Source organism: Cherax quadricarinatus, chromosome 79 (assembly GCF_038502225.1).
Source record: "Cherax quadricarinatus isolate ZL_2023a chromosome 79, ASM3850222v1, whole genome shotgun sequence".
NCBI classification, from domain to species: Eukaryota; Metazoa; Arthropoda; class Malacostraca; order Decapoda; family Parastacidae; genus Cherax; species Cherax quadricarinatus.
This window is the reverse complement of record NC_091370.1, coordinates 18,914,605-18,935,651: the sequence shown is the minus strand read 5'-3', so window position 1 is coordinate 18,935,651 and position 21,047 is coordinate 18,914,605. Positions and strand designations below refer to the sequence as shown.

The 21,047-nt window shown below is 43.8% G+C and overlaps 1 protein-coding gene across 2 annotated transcripts in view; it reads right to left on the bottom strand.

Moving 5' to 3' along the window:
* The window catches only part of Np (serine protease notopleural), a 98,662-nt gene extending 77,862 nt beyond the window's left edge, over positions 1-20,800 (bottom strand). For both annotated transcript variants that reach the window (XM_053797119.2, XM_053797116.2), the window contains exon 1: positions 20,519-20,800. The gene's annotated coding sequence lies outside the window, so the exon portion shown is untranslated. The remainder of the gene's footprint in view (positions 1-20,518) is intronic.
* Between the last annotated feature and the right edge of the window lie 247 nt (positions 20,801-21,047).

Here is a 21,047-nt window from a genome sequence, read left to right as displayed (position 1 = left end):
CTGAGTAGTTCCCCCTTTTGTAGTTTGGTTTTTCCCACCCTATTCCTGCTACTCTCTCCACTTGGAGTTCAACTATGTAGTCGAAGCACAGAACCACATGATCACTAGCTCCCAGGGGCCTTTCATACATGATACCCTCGATGTCCGAACTACTCATGGTGAATACAAGGTCCAGCCTTGCTGGTTCATCCTCTCCTCTCTCTCTGGTAGTGTCTCTAACATGTTGATGCATGAGGTTTTCCAGTACCACATCCATCATCTTGGCTCTCCATGTTTCGGGACCCCCATGGGGCTTCAGGTTTTCCCAGTCAATCTCCTAGTGATTGAAATCACCCATAACTAGTAACTTTGCTCCCCCCATGTGTGCTCTCCTGGCCACCTCGGCTAGTGTGTCGATCATTGCTCTGTTGCTCTCGTCATATTCTTCGCTTGGCCTCCTGCAGTTCTGTGGTGGGTTGTACATTACTGCAATTATCACCTTATGTCCCTCAGACTGGATTGTTCCTACTAAGTAGTCCCTTTCGCCCGTGCCATCCATTCCTTCCATTTTCTCAAAACCCCACTGGTTTTTAATGAGCAGTGCAACTCCTCCTCCCCCTCTCCTCCCTCTGTCTTTCCTGAGGATTTGGTATCCGGATGGAAAGATTGAATCTGTTATTATTCTGGTGAGTTTTGTTTCTGTGAGTGCTATTATGTCTGGGGATGTCTCTTTGATTCTTTCGTGCCACTCCTCATACTTGTTTGTTATTCCATCTGCATTTGTATACCACACCTTCAACTTCTTTTCTAAGACTGGTCTGGGAGGTATATTGGGGTTGGGGAAGTGGGAGACCTGGTAAGGAACTATGGGTTGTTGCTGTGGGGGTGGAGTTTGTAATGCAGTGGGTGGGGGCATTGAATGTGGCACGGGTGTTTTGATTTAGAGTGTTTGGTTGCACTGGGGTTGACCTGGTTGGGAGGCTTCTATAGGAAGTTGTGAGGGAGGCTGTATTTGATCTTCTTCCTGGGTCTGGGATCTCCTGTCTGTCTTCTCCATCCCCTCTCTTTCCTCCTTTCGCCTTTGTACCATCTCTCTCAGTTTCTGCCTTTCTTCTTGTGTTCTGTCGCGGTCGAGATACACCTTCCTGTATGCCGGCATGTCAATTAATCGTGCTTTCTCCTGCAGGATCCTGGTCCGAGTCACTTCTGCCTTGAAGGTCACTTTCACTGTGTGTATGTGTGTGTGTGTATGTGTGTGTGTATGTGTGTGTGTGTGTGTGTGTGTGTGTGTGTGTGTGTGTGTATGTGTGTGTGTATGTGTGTGTGTGTGTGTATGTGTGTGTATGTGTGTGTGTGTGTACGTGTGTGTGTGTGTATGTGTGTGTGTGCGTGTGTGTGTGTGTGTGTATGTGTGTGTGTGTGTGTGTGTGTGTGTGTGTGTGTGTGTGTGTGTGTGTGTGTGTGTGTGTGTGTGTGTGTGTGTGTGTATGTAAGGTTGTTAGTGACGCTGACAGTTCACTGGAAGTTAACCAGAGATAATTCCTTTAACTGTAAGATGTAACTGTTGTTCCCAGAGTCTTTCATCACATGTCTGTCAGTCTGTCTGTCTGCCTGCCTGTGTGCCTCTCTCTGTCTATCTGTCTGTGTGCCTCTGTCTGTCTGTCTGTCTGTGTGCCTCTGTCTGTCTGTCTGTCTGTGTGTCTCTGTCTATCTGTCTGTGTGCCTCTGTCTGTCTCTCTGTGTGCCTCTGTCTGTCTGTCTGTCTGTCTGTGTGCCTCTGTCTGTCTGTCTGTGTGCCTCTGTCTGTCTGTCTGTCTGTGTGCCTCTGTCTGTCTGTCTGTCTGTGTGTCTCTGTCTATCTGTCTGTGTGCCTCTGTCTGTCTCTCTGTGTGCCTCTGTCTGTCTGTCTGTCTGTGTGCCTGTCTGTCTGTCTGTGTGCCTCTGTCTGTCTGTCTGTCTGTCTGTCTGTCTGTGTGCCTCTGTCTGTCTGTGTGCCTCTCTCTGTCTGTCTGTCTGTCTGGTTGTTTGTGTGCCTCTCTCTGTCTGTCTGTCTGCCTGTGTGCCTCTCTCTGTCTGTCTGTCTGCCTGTGTGCCTCTGTCTGTCTGTCTGTCTGATTGTTTGTGTGCCTCTCTCTGTCTGTCTGTCTGCCTGTGTGCCTCTCTCTGTCTGTCTGCCTGTGTGCCTCTCTCTGTCTGTCTGTCTGCCTGTGTGCCTCTGTCTGTCTGTCTGTCTGATTGTTTGTGTGCCTCTCTCTGTCTGTCTGTCTGATTGTTTGTGTGCCTCTCTCTGTCTGTCTGTCTGCCTGTGTGCCTCTCTCTGTCTGTCTGCCTGTGTGCCTCTCTCTGTCTGTCTGCCTACTTTCCTGTCTGTCAGTGTTACCAACGTGCCGTGTGTTTGACAGCTGGTAATGCGGCGAGACAACTTACCAATATTCCTCACTATCTTCTGTCCTCCACTGTTACCAGATCATCACCAAGGAAAAAAAATTCCCTCTCACTATAAATCATCTACTGTTACCAGATCATAAAGCCACGAAACTAACCTGTCACTGTTTGTCTGTCATGTTGGGTGGATTCTGGTCCTAGACCTGTGACTGTCTTCATTTAGTGAAATGTTTGGAATAGTGCTGTTGGTACACACCAGAAACACCTGAAGAGGCGGGGCCAGGAGCTGTAATTTGACCCCTGCAATCACAATTAGGTGAGTACAACCGACTACACACACACACACTACAACTGGGGCGTGGTACAAGAGTGCTCACGTATCGTCTCTGGTACCGACGTGGTACAACGAACTGTATGGGCGTGGTCCTAAGGCGTGGGTGTGGGTGTAGGGAGTGAGCGTGGGTGTAGGGAGTGGGCGTGGGTGTAGAGCGTGGGCGTGGGCTGAATACGGTATCCACCGCTTATTGTACCCTAACACTGCAAACTACTGCACCGTGCCATGGAAGCGAGGTACACCAGCAGCTGTACTGGTGGTACGTGTTGTGTGGAGCGATGAACAGCGTCACGCGCCGTAACCACCAGTCACGTAACACCGTAACGATATATAACAAGACCTTATAGCATGGATGGCAGATCAGGCGTGACAAGGACTCCTGTGGTCCCACCTTGATGGCTATGTGGTCTTGAAGGTTGATACTAGTACAACTGACCTCTCTCTACCTCTCTAACTCTCTCTCTCTCTCTCTCTCTCTCTCTCTCTCTCTCTCTCTCTCTCTCTTTTCTCTCATTTACAAGACCACGGTCTTTACTGAATCATTTACAAGACCACGGTCTTTACTGAATCATTTACAAGACCACGGTCTTTACTGAATCATTTACAAGACCACGGTCTTTACTGAATCATTTACAAGACCACGGTCTTTACTGAATCATTTACAAGACCACGGTCTTTACTGAATCATTTACAAGACCACGGTCTTTACTGAATCATTTACAAGACCACGGTCTTTACTGAATCATTTACAAGACCACGGTCTTTACTGAATCATTTACAAGACCACGGTCTTTACTGAATCATTTACAAGACCCGGAAAGAACACCTTGAAGAACATAAATCCACTAGAACAAATTCTTAAAGAGAACAATTCCCAGGAAGGAAATTTTAGATAAACGTGAGAAAACTGAAGTACGTGAGACGTACGTGATGATCCTGTCATTATGGAGCACCCGTCCACGGACGGTACGTGAGACGACTGTTAAGATCCTGTCACTCTGAAGCATCCATCCACGGACGGTACTGCATGATACACTTATATAAAGAACACTTTATCATTCTTGTGTGTGTGTGTGTGTGTGTGTGCGTGTGTGTATGTGTGTGTGTGTGTGTGTGTGTGTGTGTGTGTGTGTGTGTGTGTGTGTGTGTGTGTGTGTGTGTGTGTGTGTGTGTGTGTGTGTGTGTGTAGTGTGTGGTAACATTGGGACCTGTCGCCAGTAGAGAGCTGGTCCATGTTTCTGTGTTGTGTGTTTTGGACGTGCATGGCTGAGTGGGCCGGGTATTTGTCTGCTGACTGAGTGGGGAGGGTATTTGTCTGCTGACTGAGTGGGCAGGGTGTTTGTCTGCTAGCTGAGTGGGCAGGGTGTTTGTCTGCTAGCTGAGTGGGCAGGGTGTTTGTCTGCTGGCTGAGTGGGCAGGGTGTTTGTCTGCTGGCTGAGTGGGCAGGGTGTGTGTCTGCTGGCTGAGTGGGCAGGGTGTTTGTCTGCTGGCTGAGTGGGCAGGGTGTTTGTCTGCTGGCTGAGTGGGCAGGGTATTTGTCTGCTGGCTGAGTGTTTGACCCCTTCACACACACACACACACACACACACACACACACACACACACACACACACACACACACACACACACACACATGGCCTTGTCATGCGGACTAACGAGTTAAATATCATCATATACCTATAATCTGGCTATGAACGGGAGCTATAATGACCTCCAGTGACCTTAAGGGCGTGACTCTCATTGTTCTCAACGTCAAATAACACTCTAGCATCAAATCTTGTAGTAAAAACACCTAGTTATACCAGACTTGTTTTTTAATAAAAAATATATTTTTTTTAGTCAGCAGAAGTCAGTAGTGAGAGAAGCCAACGTTGATAATGTTGATCATTGTGAATGTTATCTATGTCTTGTGTGGCCTGGCTGTCTCGTCTGACCATCTGATAGATATTCAACATGGTCGATGGGTTTAAACATAATGGAAATTAAAGGACCCCAGTGGAAATAAGTCACTGTGATTTTTTTTGGTGCATCTTATGTATGATAATCTATGTAACTGTATTTGTGTATACATGAATAAACTTATTTACTAACCTTGTTAACTACATTATTTGGAGCCTCGCCAAGTGTTCCTTGCAGCGATGATGGATAAGGGACGGTAGAGGATGCAACGGAAGATGGGATGGACTGGGGAAAGAGGGATGTAGTAGGTGACAGAGAAGGGATGGAAAGGAAGAGATGGGTGTCCAGCACTGTGTACAGGACACAGAAAAGAACGAGTGAGGAAATGTTTTAGCTATGTAATTGGGAAACGTTTAGGTGCCGGGACAGTGTTCTGATATAAAGGGTACAGGAGGTACTGTACATACAGCCGAGGCACATGTGACTAGGAGAGTTCAGGTCAAGTTGAAGTCTCATGGAAAAAGTTCACCTAATTCCCCTGTTGTGATGTGGGCAGCACGAGGCATGGGCAAGAATCATGTGACCTAGGTGCCCCAGATGGTAGTGGTGCTGTCTGTTCGCCAGTGTTGGAAACTGCTGTAAGCTCTTTAGTGGAAGGTAGTGAGAGATCCCGGATAATGCTGCCAACGATGCTACGACACTGGCGATCTATGTATCTCTTTCCGTGGTCATGTCAGAAGGACTGGCGTCCGGCGTCTGATGTCTTGGCTAGAAGAGGATGTGAAGTGGAGGTGAGTGAAGACTTGAGTGAATACGTACATTCCTGGTCGAGGAATTCCAAGCTGGAAATGCTGAGGCCATTTTCCTCAACTGGTCGTTATTATGTATGTGGTCGCTAGCAAAAACACAGAAAACACTCACTCTAACGGAATGTTTCCCACACCTTGGCCAAGGTTGCTAGTCTTCCGACTATTGTTTGAGAGGCTATGAGTCTTCCATTTATTGTTTACAAGGCTATGAATCTTCCATCTATAGTTTACAGGAATGAGAGTCTTCCATCTATTGTCAACAACACTAAGACTGTTCCATCTATATTAACTAGGATAAAGGCTTTCAATCTATTGATGACAAGGCTACGAATCACCATCCTTACGTACTCTTCAAAACTATAACCATCCATCCTTCTGTTGTTTCCAAAGCTAAAGACCATCCATCCTTCTAATGTTTTCAAGGATACTTGTTGCAGTCAAGGGCTGTCAGTACCTGTCTGGCTTTCTGCCAAGTGTAGGCAGATGTTCAGCCAAGCCTTCCACTGCCAGCAAAAACACATGAAGACTGAGGCAGGTGTTACAGGGGAGTGGGGGAGTTGAAACCTCTCAAGGGTGGCGAAAGGTGGGTGGTGGGGGGCGTTCACCCCTGAAGGGAGGTTGTATTGCCACAGCATTTTGCTCGGTGTAGAGCTTTAGCAAGTCATGTTTCACTCTGCGTAGAGCTTTAGCAAGTCATGTTTCGCTCTGCGTAGAGCATTAGCGAGTCATGTTTCACTCTACGTAGAGCTTTAGCAAGTCATGTTTGACTCTACGTAGAGCTTTAGCAAGTCATGTTTCACTCTACGTAGAGCTTTAGCAAGTCATGTTTCACTCTGCGTAGAGCTTTAGCAAGTCATGTTTCGCTCTGCGTAGAGCATTAGCGAGTCAGGTTTCGCTCTGTGTAGAGCTTTATAACGCCACATTTCGGTTCTAAAAGGAGCTTTATCAAGTAACTGAGCTTACAGACAGCTCTAACAGGACGAAACTGTACCATTAACTAGAAGAGAGTGAACCCAGTAGTGGGCAGGTGAGAAACAGGACCAGGAGCAGTGATTCGACCCCCTGCAAACACAAATAGGTCTGCAACTTTTCTCTCACATTGATCATTGTCTCCTAATTTTTGAGTTACAAAGGTGTGAATACAAATGTGCAGTTACAAAGGGTTCGATACTAAGGTGTTAATACAAAAGTGCCAATACAAAGATGTCAATACAGATGTTCCAATACAAAGGTGTCAGTACAAATGTGTCAATACAAAGGTGTAGTTACATATGTGTCATTTCAGAGGTGTCAGTACAAAGGTGTAGTTACGTATGTGTCATTTCAGAGGTGTCAATACAAAGGAGTAGTACAAAGGTGTCAATACAAAGGTGTATTGAGAGCCAGAATTTGCAACACCACACGAATCTTATGTTGCAGAATCAGCTGTAAATCTTGCAGACGAAGGTCACTGGTGAGTGTAAGGTCAAGTTCGTTGCTGTTGCAAGGTCACTGGTTACCTGAGTAACAGGTAACCTCTCCAGGGTTACCTGGACAACAGGTAACACTTCCAAGGTTACCCAACACCAGTGTTGCTGCCTTTAACAATCTTGTCGACACAACACAACAATCAACGCAACAATCAACGCAACAATCATATTCTGTTCTTTCAGAATATTATTTTGCATTTTATCCTTGATAAAGAAAGTGTACAAGAGGGCAGAGGAAGGATGTCAGGAAGTATTTCTTCAGCCTCAGGGTAGTCAGGGCGAAGTATTTACGAGAGGCAGGGCCAGGAGCTGTGACTCGATTAATACAACCAGTAACAGGTCAGCATACACACACTCCAGGGGCCAGGAACTGTGACTCGATTAATACAACCAGTAACAGGTCAGCATACACACACTCCAGGGGCCAGGAACTGTGACTCGACCCCTGGAACCACAACTAGGTGAGTACATACATAAGGTTACAGCTGTAACAATATGTAATACTGTAATTCAATTAATATTTGTAATGTGTCTCTCATTACTTGTCTCTCACGGTATTTGTCGTTATTATAACTGTGTAGTGGGTGAGACTTGTGTAATAAAGCTAACTTTAACATGCACTCTGTGTAACAACCTCTCTCTCTCTATCTCTCTCTCTCTCTACACACACACACACACACACACACACACACACACACACACACACACACACACACACACACACATATATATATATATATATATATATATATATATATATATATATATATGTGTGTGTATATATATATATATGTGTGTGTGTATATATATATATATGTGTGTGTGTATATATATATATATATATATATATATATATATATATATATATACATATATATATATATATATATGTATATATATATATATATTGTGTGTGTGTATCAGAGTCCCTCACTGGTATCAAGGAGCCTTCCCTGAAGAAGTATTTCTGGGAGTCTTCCTTTAACATTCACTCTTCAAGGAGTGTGACTTGATGCTCTTGATCCAGTGAGTCAGAGATGCCCTCTGGCTATGAAGAAAAGAGGAGAGCTGGAGGAGACATGATTGCGACGTAGGAAATATTCAAAGGAATGTTTAGATATGAGAGGGCCAGCATCAAGGCCACATAGATGGAATCTACACTGGGAACAGATATGTAACAATGATGTTAGGAAGTGCTTCTTCAGCCTCAGAGCTGTTGGAATGTGCAATAGATGAATTCGAGAGTAGTGGAGGCACATTCCATGCACAGCTGAAAGAGCAGATACGACTAGCTCCAGAGACTCCGTACCAGTAATGTCAGACTACTTGACTTACGAGGCAAGGAGAGTAACAAGACTCGACCCCCAGCAAATTCAAATCGGCGTGTACAAATCAGTGTGTAGAGATAAGTGTGTACAAATCAATGTGTACAAATCAGTGTGTACAAATCAGTGTGTACAAATTAGTGTGTAGAAATCAGTGTGTGTGCAAATCAGAGATAAACAGAATTGAAAGATGGTGAGTTTCATACGCCCTTTAGTCTTCCAGTGTGACCTGCGACCTCGACTGTGACCCTGGATTGTGGCCTCAACTGTGCCCTCGACCCTCAAGATTTCTCCAGCTAGTGACCTCGTTCACGTCACTAACTACTCTATTACGGCTTAACACCTCCCACAACACGGCACGTTGTTTCCTACAATAGTTCCAGATGTGCAAAGGAAATCTTGAATTGTGCACGGAAGTGTGCACGGAAGTGTGCACGGAAGTGTGAACGGAAGTGTAAAAGGAAGTGTGCACGGAACAGCGAGGTCTTGCGTCCATCATCACGCCAGTAGAATGACTTACAAGGGGAAGTAGAAAGTGCCACTACGACCAATGGAAATGTTTAAGGCTACATGAAGAGCAAATTAATGTTAGGTAAATGGACACAGATGCAATTAATGTGACTTATCATTGTGGCAACGTTTCGCTCTCCAGGAGTTTTGTCACAATAAAATGTAACGTTAGTTGCATCTATGTCGTTTTACCTAACATTTTGTCTGGTAATTCAGAGTGGGACACCACAAGCACAGCTTCCCTGGTCGGCACCTTACCGGCGAACCACTTCGTATAGGCTGTTACGTAGGAGATATCTGTATGTTGGAAAGTTGAGGGTATCGGGTCTGTTATTGTGAGTACACGTTGGAGGTTAGCCATCTGTTTGTGTCTGGCATCCAGGGATGTTTATTAGTTTAAGCTGACGTTACAATAAGGGAGCAGCAGCTCCCTTGTGGTACTCTATCTAAATGATCATACCAAGGACACTGTCCCGCTTTACAGCGCTTAGCTTTACAGCGTTTCACTATTACAGCGGTTTTCAAGACTTCCTGCTACAAATATATTCACCATTCACTATAAGCTAAGGTCGATAATAATTTAAGGTAAGTAATATGTGTACTGTATATACATTTTTTAGGCCTATCTCTATTGCTCACTTAATATATAATAATTAAACATATTAGGCTTTTATATGCATTTAAAAGTGAATAAAGACTGTTTCACTTTACAGCGATTTTTGTTTTACAGCAGTTGCCAGGAACCTGGAATATACTTGAAGAGGGTTTTGGGGGTCAACGCCCCAGTGCCCCAGTCTGAGACCAGGCCTCGTGGTGGATGAGGGTCTGATCAACCAGGCTGTTACTGTTGGCCGCACGCAAACGACGTACGAACCACAGCCTGGCTGGTCAGGTACTGACTTTAGGTGCCTGTCCAGCGCCTTCCTGAAGACAGCCAGGGGTCTATTGGTAATCCCCCTTATGCATGCTGGGAGGCAGTTGAACCTAACCTGCTGTATAAGCGGGGCCTCCTGTATTGACAGATGTAGACGGTGGTGGGAAGGAACAATGCCGACAGATGCAGACAATATCAATACAGGTGTTCCATGGAGGTATGCTGGGACTTTTAAGGCTGGTTTTAACGGGTTCTAAAACTGTCCGGAGAGTTTTAAAGCGGCTAAGTTCTCACTGTCTTGCTGTTGTGCTGCCCGCTGTGTGGATTCCAGACTCCATCAATCATGTCAGTTTACACTGAAGAATCCGTAACTTTTTTGCGGGGAGGGGGGAGGGGGGAGGGGGGAGGGGGATGTTTACAGAGTTCACACTGTTTCCCAGTAAAACTCTGCGAGTGATTCCCTTTCTCTGCTGGACGAGTGAAGACAACCATTTAGCAGACCAGTGAGTGACGCCTTCAACTGGAAAACCCAGTGAGTAAACCTCTTTACAACATTAGACGTATACTAGAGGTAGTCTAGTAAGTTTTCAAGTTTGCGTTACTTCCGTCCTGTTGTGTGACGCGTCCCAGTTCTCATTTAAAAGCCACATGCACATTTATATCCAACTTTGCATAACTTACGCCTACTATTTGCAAACATCAATATCATGACGTATTCTGGTAAGTCACCATTTACGAACATTACAAAATACAGATCTCTCAAGGTTCCAATAGTGGCACTGCCCTCAACGATGTTTTCACCGTCACTGTTGGCGCCACAAAGCTATCTTCTTGAAGCTATCTTCTTGAAGCTATCTTCTTGAAGCTATCTTCTTGAAGCTATCTTCTTGAAGCTATCTTCTTGAAGCTATCTTCTTGAAGCTATCTTCAGAAGTTCTTTGAGAAATCACGCAAGAATTAAGCAAAACAGATCGACTAGGAGTTATGAGGCGCAGTACCACCGGTACCACCTGATTCTAACACTGGTACACAATACAAACAAGTTGATAAGTAATACACATGTATAACAGCTAGGTACTCACCTGAAGAAGCTTACCTAACTGATGTACATATATCTTACCAGTTCCACGTCCATAACTCGGGCTACAACTGAAGATGTCTCATACACTTCTGGCACAAGAATCATCTGTTCTTTTATTACTATTGTTTTTTCTGGTCAAATTCTTGGTAGATTATTATTACATTCACGGGGGAAGCGCTAAATCCGTAAGGATGATGCAGCACCTGCGCAATGGCAGGCAATTAGGTTTGAAACAAGACGAAGATAATTATACCTGCCTGCTAGACTGTTTATCCTGTAACAGCGGTCTTGAGGACGTTTAAAGATGGCAGCAAATACCAGGATGATAGAACCTGAACCTTAGTTTCTCCTACCAGGATGATAGAACCTGGACCTTAGTTTCTCCTACCAGGATGATAGAACCTGAACCTTAGTTTCTCCTACCAGGATGATAGAACCTGAACCTTAGTTTCTCCTACCAGGATGATAGAACCTGAACCTTAGTTTCTCCTACCAGGATGATAGAACCTGAACCTTAGTTTCTCCCACCAGGATGATAGAACCTGGACCTTAGTTTCTCCTACCAGGATGATAGAACCTGAACCTTAGTTTCTCCTACCAGGATGATAGAACCTGAACCTTAGTTTCTCCTACCAGGATGATAGAACCTGAACCTTAGTTTCTCCTACCAGGATGATAGAACCTGAACCTTAGTTTCTCCTACCAGGATGATAGAACCTGAACCTTAGTTTCTCCTACCAGGATGATAGAACCTGAACCTTAGTTTCTCCTACCAGGATGATAGAACCTGAACCTTAGTTTCTCCCACCAGGATGATAGAACCTGGACCTTAGTTTCTCCCACCAGGATGATAGAACCTGGACCTTAGTTTCTCCTACTAGGATGATAGAACCTGAACCTTACTCTCTCCTACCAGGATGATAGAACCTGAACCTTAGTTTCTCCTACCAGGATGATAGAACCTGGACCTTAGTTTCTCCTACCAGGATGATAGAACCTGAACCTTAGTTTCTCCTACCAGGATGATAGAACCTGGACCTTAGTTTCTCCTACCAGGATGATAGAACCTGAACCTTAGTTTCTCCTACCAGGATGATAGAACCTGGACCTTAGTTTCTCCTACCAGGATGATAGAACCTGGACCTTAGTTTCTCCTACCAGGATGATAGAACCTGAACCTTAGTTTCTCCTACCAGGATGATAGAACCTGAACCTTACTCTCTCCTACCAGGATGATAGAACCTGAACCTTACTCTCTCCTACCAGGATGATAGGCGTGGGAACTCAGAGAACGTAGGCGGCAGCTGCTAGTAGTCTCAACAGACCATGACTATCGTAGGCGACTATTACTTACATTTGACGCCACAAACAGAAAACCTAGCAAAAATGATGAGCGATGTAATTGTGGGAGACTTCTGTGGGAGACACACGGAGATCTGTGTGCGTCTCCTTGCCCTTACTGTGTGTACGTGCACGTACATGCGTACACGCAATCATACACTGGAGAGTGAAGTAGTGGAGGCAAGATCCATACATAGCTTTAAGGAAAGGTATGGCAAGGCTCTTAGAGTATGGAGGGAGTGGACCTAGTAGCGACCAGTGAAGAGGCGGAGCCAGGAGCTGTGAATCGATCCCCTGAAACCACAAATAGGTGAGTACAGTACACACACTCAAGTATGGGTGTGAATCCGCCAAGTAGCAAGTTGAGAGACGGGGCCAGGAGCTGAGACCCGACCACTGCAAACTTTGCACGACCTAACAAAGATTTTCCAAACTCTACATAGCTCATGACCAGGTTATAAATTCTTCATGAAAAGTCTGAAGAGAATATTCGTCTGTAGCAACACTGCTCACAACACTTCACTGTCTACAACTCACTACAACAACACTTCAATGTCTACAACTCACTACAACAACACTTCAATGTCTACAACTCACTACAACAACACTTCAATGTCTACAACTCACTACAACAACACTTCACTGTCTACAACTCACTACAACAACACTTCAATGTCTACAACTCACTACAACAACACTTCAATGTCTACAACTCACTACAACAACACTTCACTGTCTACAACTCACTACAACAACACTTCAATGTCTACAACTCACTACAACAACACTTCAATGTCTACAACTCACTACAACAACACTTCAATGTCTACAACTCACTACAACAACACTTCACTGTCTACAACTCACTACAACAACACTTCACTGTCTACAACTCACTACAACAACACTTCACTGTCTACAACTCACTACAACAACTCGGGTTATTAACTAAGGATCTTAACCCAGAACCGTAGATTATCTTAATTGAACTGTAATTACACATTCTTGTGTCATTAATGATGTGTCTACTCTTTCTGTGCTAGTATACTGTGCTAGTACACTGTGCTAGTACATTGTGCTAGTACACTCTGCTAGTATACTGTGCTAGTATACAATGTACTAGTATACTGTGCTAGTATACTGTGCTAGCATACTCTGCTAATACATTGTACTAGTACACTGTGCTAGTATACTGTGCTAGTATACGCTGTGCTAGTATACTGTGCTAGTACACTGTGCTAGTATACTGTGCTAGTATACACTGTGCTAGTACACTGTGCTAGTACACTGTGCTAGTATACTGTGCTAGTACACTGTGCTAGTATACTGTGCTAGTATACACTGTGCTTGTATACTGTCCTGGTACACTGTGCTAGTATACTTACTAGTACACTGTACTAGTACACTGTGCTAGTACACTGTACTAGTACACTGTGCTAGTATACTGTGCTAGTATACACTGCTAGTATACTGTGCTACTACACTGTGCTAGTACACTGTTCTAGTATACTGTGCTAGTACACTGTGTTAGTACACTGTGCTAGTACACTGTACTAGTTTTGTGCTAATATACTGTGCTAGCATACTGTGCTAGTACACTGTACTAGTACACTGTGTTAGTACTGTGCTAGTATACTGTGCTAGTACACTGTGCTAGTACTGTACTAGTACACTGTACTAGTACACTGTGCTAGTACACTGTTCTAGTTCACCGTATTAGTACACTGTACTAGTACACTGTGCTAGTACACTGTACTAGTACTGTACTAGTACACTGTGCTAGTACACTGTGCTAGTACACTGTACTAGTACTCTACTAGTACACTGTGCTAGTACACTGTGCTTGTACACTGTACTAGTACTGTACTAGTACACTGTGCTAGTACACTGTGCTTGTACACTGTACTAGTACTGTACTAGTACACTGTGCTAGTACACTGTGCTAGTACACTGTGCTAGTACACTGTACTAGTACTCTACTAGTACACTGTGCTAGTACACTGTGCTAGTACACTGTACTAGTACTCTACTAGTACACTGTGCTAGTACACTGTGCTTGTACACTGTACTAGTACTGTACTAGTACACTGTGCTAGTACACTGTGCTAGTGCTCTACTAGTACACTGTGCTAGTACACTGCTAGTACACTGTACTAGTTCCCTGTACTAGTACACTGTGCTAGTACACTGTGCTAGTACACTGTACTAGTTCCATGTACTAGTACACTGTGCTAGTACACTGTGCTAGTACACTGTACTAATTCCCTGTGCTAGTACACTGTGCTAGTACACTGTGCTAGTTCCCTGTGCTAGTACACTGTGCTAGTACACTGTGCTAGTTCCCTGTACTAGTACACTGTGCTAGTACACTGTGCTAGTACACTGTACTAGTACACTGTGCTAGTACACTGTGCTAGTATGCACTGTAACAACCACGACAAAGTTGTTGTGGTGGTTGTAGTGGTGATCTTGACTGTAACAACCACGATTGATGAGAAAAAATTTCCGTCTTAGACCATCAACGTTTCGACACATGGTAAAATATTGATGTCATAACCAACGGTGCCTCCAGCAACTGTGTATTAATATTTTCTTTTGATTTGGCTTTATCAAATGCATTTACCTTTGTAATACCATTGTTTAGTATTGGTTCGTTGAGGTTTTAAATGTTTGGTGCATTTTTATAAAGAAATGTGGAAAGTGTGTCGCTGTGCAGAGGTCTGTCTGAACTGTGGTGTCAGCACACTTCTGGAAAGACAGGGATTGAATGAATGACGGTAAAGGTATTTCTTCTTTTCGGGTCACCCTGCCTCGGTGGGAGACGGTCATGATGTTTATATGAATACAAACTTTTGAATTGCCAGGCTTCGCTACATTCAACTCAGAGAAGAAGATACACATCAACCCTCTCAACTCTCCTCTGTGTCAACAACGTCTGTTAGAGTGAAAATTAGGATCAAATTTATTTTGGGTGTTTTTGGGAGTGTGGAAAACGTAACCCCAGACTCTAGGTATGTTCTTCACTCCACTTAAGAAGCATTCACAATAAAATGATGATTTTAAGGAACTTATCCTCAGTGTTACGAGAGAAGTCAAGTGTATTTTAACACAGTGCATATATATAATGTGGAGAGAGAGAGAGAGAGAGATAGAGAGAGAGAGAGAGAGAGAGAGAGAGAGAGAGAGAGAGAGAGAGAGAGAGAGAGAGAGAGAGAGAGAGAGAGAGAGAGAGAGAGAGAGAGAGAGACAGAGAGAGAGAGAGAGAGAGGGAGAGAAAGAGAGACATACTGCTGTTAGTTTACTCTTATCCACAAAAACGTGTTGTGTCTGGCCCAACCTCTTCCACTCGTGATGACTCAGGTGTTGACCAAACATTAAGCTCACAGAACACAGGTGCTGACTAAACATTAAGCTCACAGAACACAGGTGTTGACCAAAGAAGAGCTGCATTAAACACTAGTGGCTGAACAAAATCATGAGGGGACGCCGGGTAGACAGTTCGGACACAGAAACAAGTCACACGAATGAATGCGCGAAGCTTGACCAAGTGTGTACACAGGAACGGGACCCACACAGAACTGGTCAGAACTTGGCCTACTGACCAGGACCTGCTGGTCCACTGCTTTCCTACTCTCTCTCTCTCCCTCCCTCCTTTTCCTATCCACCAACAGTCTGTTTTCCTCGCTCTCTCAGATAGCTTTTCGTATCTAAATATAATGTTGTGGATGTTTCTTCTTATTGAAAAAATCACTGTCTACATCATCACTGTCTACATCATCACTGTCTACATCATCACTGTCTACATCATCACTGTCTACACCATCACTGTTTACACCATCACTGTTTACACCATCACTGTTTACACCATTACTCACACTACCCTCACTGTCTCCAACAAAACTAGCTGTCTAGCACTAAGGAGACAATGTTAACTTCTAGTTCCATCTAGTATCAGTCTCTAGAGTATAACCACATTCTAACCTTTAAACAAACAGATGATTAAAACTGAATCAGAGGAGAGAGAGAGATTCACCGTTCCTACATCCTTCTAGTCACTCCCTGAGGACCTCATTCTGAACATCAACCCAAGAGGATTAACCCTAATGGCTTAATAACCCAAGAACGCCAGAGTGGCTTCTTTTGGTTGAAGGTTCTAAGACCCTTGAGCCAAGATGCGACCCATAACATTAATAACACCTTAGGCATCTGCTTCCTGCTGGGTGAAGAGGGCAACCTAGTGTTACAACTCATTAAGGTGATGACTGTAAATGCTTTTTCCGGTCAGTGCACTCTGAGTGGCAGTCATGCGCCTGCTGCGGCCTACTTCATTATAAAGCAAACAGCAGCAACAACAGCAGCAGTAACAGCCGCAACAGCTGCTTCAGTAACAACAACAACAACAGCAGCAGTAGGTAGTGTAGTTAGGTCCTCGGGCCGAGTGAGCAGACTTTTCCTTACCTTCCTAACAACGTCATGCAGTTATTAGGCGTAACAATGATGAAATTAGGAGCCAGGGGGCCAGTCAGTACCCCTCCTGACTACCTGCTGGTACCTGGTACCGAACTGGGAGAACTACGGTCGTCACATGTACCACGACAACCCAACTTTCACCCCAGACCACAACCAAACATATAATACAAACCAAATTAAATTCTGAGTTATTCTGATGCCTGTGAGGGGCTCTTGATCCAGGGTGTTTGAGATATTCTCCCTTGTATCAACCCTGATTTCCCCTCATTCCCCATTCCCCTTGCGGGTTTATAGCCTCTTGTGAAATTTAATAATAATAATAATAATAATAATAATAATAATAATAATAATAATAATAATAATAATAAAAGTAATAATAATAATAACTAATAAATAAGACACAGTGATAAATGGAACAATTCCTAAGGGCCAGGAGCTGTGACTTGACACCAGCAACCATATATAAGCAAGTACACAACAGATACATAAAGATATATAATAATATTTCGACTATTCACTCAATATATCGGAAAACAGAAAATTCTTTAGTCTAAAAAGATTATTAAGATTTATGAGGCAAATTGGCCCAGGGATGAACTGATTGTACCATTGTTCAGCTCAATAGTACCATTGTTCAGCTCAATGGTACCATTGTTCAGCTCAATGGTACCATTGTTCAGCTCAAAGGTACCATTGTTCAGCTCAATAGTACCATTGTTCAGCTCAATAGTACCATTGTTCAGCTCAATAGTACCATTGTTCAGCTCAAAGGTACCATTGTTCAGCTCAATAGTACCATTGTTCAGCTCAATAGTACCATTGTTCAGCTCAATGGTACCATTGTTCAGCTCAATGGTACCATTGTTCAGCTCAATAGTACCATTGTTCAGCTCAATAGTACCATTGTTCAGCTCAATAGTACCATTGTTCAGCTCAATGGTACCATTGTTCAGCTCAATGGTACCATTGTTCAGCTCAATGGTACCATTGTTCAGCTCAAAGGTACCATTGTTCAACTCAATGGTAGTATTGTTCAATTCAGTAGTACGATTGTTCAACTTAATGGCACCATTGTTCAACTCAATGGTACCATTGCTCAGCTCAATGGTACCATTGTTCAACTCAATGGTACTATTGTTCAATTCAATAGTACTGTTGTTCAACTCAATGGTACCATTGTTCAACTTAATGGTACTATTGTTCAGCTCAATGGTGCCATTGTTCAGCTCAATGGTACCATTGTTCAACTCAGTGGTACCATTGTTCAACTCAGTGGTACTATTGTTCAACCCAAACAGTGACTGGACACGAATATGAACGCTAAAACCCATGGGATAGACTAAGCAATCGGTGACGTCATTGATCAAAATGTCAACAAACGGTGACGTCACTGGTCAAAATGTCAACAAACGGTGACGTCACTGGTAAAAATGTCAACAAACGGTGACGTCACTGGTAAAAGGGTCTTGTTTTGATAACTTTTTTTAACCCTAGTGACGGTCACGGTAATAATGGGCTAAATGAGGTGACCCTGTGTCTGCTGGCTGGTGACCCTGTGTCTGCTGGCTGGTGACCCTGTGTCTGCTGGCTGGCGACCCTGTGTCTTCTGGCTGGTGACCTTGTGTCTGCTGGCTGGTGACCTTGTTTCTGCTGGCTGGTGACCTTGTGTCTGCTGGCTGGTGACCTTGTTTCTGCTGGCTGGTGACCTTGTGTCTGCTGGCTGGTGACCTTGTGTCTGCTGGCTGGTGACCTTGTTTCTGCTGGCTGGTGACCTTATTTCTGCTGGCTGGTGACCTTATTTCTGCTGGCTGGTGACCTTGTGTCTGCTGGCTGGTGACCTTGTGTCTGCTGGCTGGTGACCTTGTGTCTGCTGGCTGGTGACCTTGTTTCTGCTGGCAGGTAAACAACGCCAGGCCTCATGCGTACGACCTGGTGCATGACCCTGGAAGCTGTCGTAGCTGATAATTCTTTACTGGAATACTTGACGATATATTCATTATCCTACTGAAGTCTCCCAGCTCAAGTTGACGCTACTGAAGTCTCCCAGCTCAAGTTGACGCTACTGAAGTCTCCCAGCTCAAGTTGACGCTACTGAAGTCTCCCAGCTCAAGTTGACACTACTGAAGTCCCCCAGCTCAAGTTGACACTACTGAAATCTCCCAGCTCAGGCTGACACATTTCATGTGACCCTCCATTTCAGATTTCACACACACACACACACACACACACACACACACACACACACACACACACACATACACACACACACACACACACACACACACACACACACACACACACGCACACACACACACACACACACACACACACACACACACACACACACACACACACACACACACACACACACACACACACACACACACACACACACACACATATATATATATATATATATATATATATATATATATATATATATATATATATGGGCAATAAGATCACATTAACCCGGTGATATCACAATATACAGAACAACTACTGTGGAAAATTAATGAACTTCCAAGTGCTTTCGTGATTTCTCACATTATCAAGGAACTGTAACAGAACAGCAGAAGGCTTGTAAGGGTGAGGTATCACCTCAAGGTGAGCCTCCAACACCTCACCTGTCTCATTATCATGATACAGGGCAGAGGGTCAAGGACTTATCCAACATAACTTAAATTTTTACCTATTTGTATTAATTATAATGAATCTAATTTGCATAATTCTAAACCAAGAATCTGATTAAAATCAAAACCATAAACCCGATTGATACAATTTTCTTCGCCTTTTATAAATCAATTAAATGGTTAAAGTCTCCTTCCAGCTTGACCATAATAAGGTTAGAACAACATAGAAATAGATTTAGAGCCGGGCAAGAGTCCAATGCTCTGATTATTCATGTGAGAGATTTTAACCACCCAACTCTATTGCTAATAAGTGATAAAATAACGATTTAGCGCATTTTTTATATTTTTTAAATATTTCACATATTTAAAAAAAATATCACATGAAAAGTTCCATAAAGATGTGTATTATAAAAGAATATTTCTAAGTTTTAGAAGTACTGTATTCTTTCTAAATCTAAATTGATGTGATTGGATTCTGTTGTTGAGTTGTGTCGTGATCACAGCCTCTTCCTCTCAGTTTACTGACATTCTTTGTTTTGTATTACCACTTCGCGCACTTACGATCTCATGAACAATGTGAACGTTCACACACAGGGATGACGTGTGTTCAACGTTGACATGAACAGTGTGAACGTTCACACACAGGGATGACGTGTGTTCAACGTTGATATGAACAATGTGAACGTTCACACACAGGGATGACGTGTGTTCAACGTTGATATGAACAGTGTGAACGTTCACACACAGGGATGACGTGTGTTCAACGTTGATATGAACAGTGTGAACGTTCACACACAGGGATGACGTGTGTTCAACGTTGACATGAACAGTGTGAACGTTCACACACAGGGATGACGTGTGTTCAACGTTGATATGAACAGTGTGAACGTTCACACACAGGGATGACGTGTGTTCAACGTTGATATGAACAATGTGAACGTTCACACACAGGGATGACGTGTGTTCAACGTTGATATGAACAGTGTGAACGTTCACACACAGGGATGACGTGTGTTCAACGTTGACATGAACAGTGTGAACGTTCACACACAGGGATGACGTGTGTTCAACGTTGATATGAACAATGTGAACGTTCACACACAGGGATGACGTGTGTTCAACGTTGATACAAACAGCAGACTAGTAGAGGAGTCACTACGGTATTACCTTGTTAATGGTCCTAGGTAAAGTATGGGTTAGTTATGTTTATTTTTCAGCCACGATACTGCGACTTGTTTTCTTCAGATCATATATCTCTCACTGTATGTACACAGAATATATTTTAATCCAATTATAAGGGATTAAATTAGTCTTGATTACTAATGTACCGATGAGTTGCAGTCTTAATATAGCCTCGTGCAAGTGGCATTGGTTCTTCCAAACTGTGGCATAATAAATGAGTCACTTACCTTATCGAGCGAGGATGTTAGCGTTGTGAAGGTCCTGGAGGAGAGCTGACTAGTCTGAAGGTGCTAACCTGACGAGTGTCAGCAGTCAGGAGGATTTCTGACACTTGCACGACTATGGTACAAGCAATTGGTAGCTAGTCCTAGCAAGCACTTGCTGCTTGTCTCAGCACTCGATCTTAACATGCGAGATTGGGAAGTGTTTTCTGGCGTGAGGTAAAGTGAGGTAGCTGGAAGCAGCACTAGTGTAGGTGCTGTGAAGAGCAACAGCAGCAGCAGTATCAACAGCAGAAGCAGCTACAACAGCACAGAGTAAAAGAGAGTAAGGGACCTCGACCGTTCAAGATACACGCGTCTGGTTGAATGACCCACACTCGTGGCAGTCGCTGCTTCTTTAAGACGGCAGTAGCAAACCTCTTCTCTCTCCCCCGCCCTCTTACACCCCCTCCCCATTTCCACCGTCTTACCCCCCACCCATTCTTTCTTCCCCCCACCCACTCTCTGTTTCCTGGTTTAGCATGACTGTGGGTAT